The sequence below is a fragment of the Labeo rohita genome, chromosome 7, assembly GCF_022985175.1.
Source record: "Labeo rohita strain BAU-BD-2019 chromosome 7, IGBB_LRoh.1.0, whole genome shotgun sequence".
Classification (NCBI taxonomy): Eukaryota; Metazoa; Chordata; class Actinopteri; order Cypriniformes; family Cyprinidae; genus Labeo; species Labeo rohita.
In genome coordinates this window covers 3,118,626-3,119,802 of record NC_066875.1, presented here as the reverse complement: position 1 = coordinate 3,119,802, position 1,177 = coordinate 3,118,626, and positions in this window count along the sequence as shown.

Here is a 1,177-nt window from a genome sequence, read left to right as displayed (position 1 = left end):
GCATGAATCCCTCTTTACTGATCCACGCCCGTGTTACCTTGCTGTGGAAACCCCAGTACACTGTCTGTGGTGAGATGAGTTCAGAAGCAAAAGATTGAAGGAGCGTTTGTTTTCAGGACAGTTTCAGTCTGTTAACTCTCCTTAAAATCCTGTCACACGGTTCAGGATCTGTACTCCAGATAATGAACCACTTTTTCAAATGAAACCAGTGTGAGATGAAGGATGTAGCAGTCAGGTTGGGGGTTACAGAATGCACACGTTTTTCAATCATCCACTGTAAAACACATACTGATTAATCACTTTTCTGAATATTAAGGCCTCATTCAGAGGCCTGTTTTAAACAAGTTGAGCAAACTTGTTTATAAAGCTGGTTTGAAGACAAAACCAAACAAATCCAGCTCAATTTAGTGGTCTCACAATAAACGTTCTACGCCTAAAAAAAGGTACAAAGGTACAATGCCATTCATTGGGGCGCATCCTAAGGTAAAGCTAATGTACATCTTTGTGCCTTTTTACTCAGAATGGAACATATCAGTTCATTTGCAAAACAGATAACTCAGGGTTATCTCATCTCAATCAAAATGCAGCTGGGTCATTTTGAAATAAAGTAAAAATAATTTAAAAATACGAACGAACACAATAAAAACATGATAACATAAAATCATGATTTTTGAAAAAAAAAAAAAAACTTTTTGCAAATAAACACTTCATATTTAGTACCTTAAAAGTACAAATTAGTACTTTAAAAGTACACCAAAGTACCTAAAGTATTTTTTTAACGGGTGCCGCCCCAGTGTTTTGTTCCTTTTTTTTTCCTGAGTGTATCTTGAGTTATAAGCAACTCACTAGGTTTGTAAAACTTCACCAGATCTTCGTATGCTTTTAAAATTGCATATACATAACAGTATAGGTACTGAAAAAACAACACTGTTGTAATCTAATTTAAAATGTCTGCAAATGATGTACTTGTAACATGTAATCTGTAATAGTTGTCATCTGCACTTTAGTGGTTAAAATGTGCATTTGCAAGTATTTTTGTGTATATGATATATCAGCATGTTATGTGTGAATGTGAGTATTTATTGTATTAAGTAATTTTTTCTAGTGTTTAATATATAAAATACAGTCTTTTTCAATATCATTTTTTAAATGGTTTTGAGACTCTATATTTAGGAAA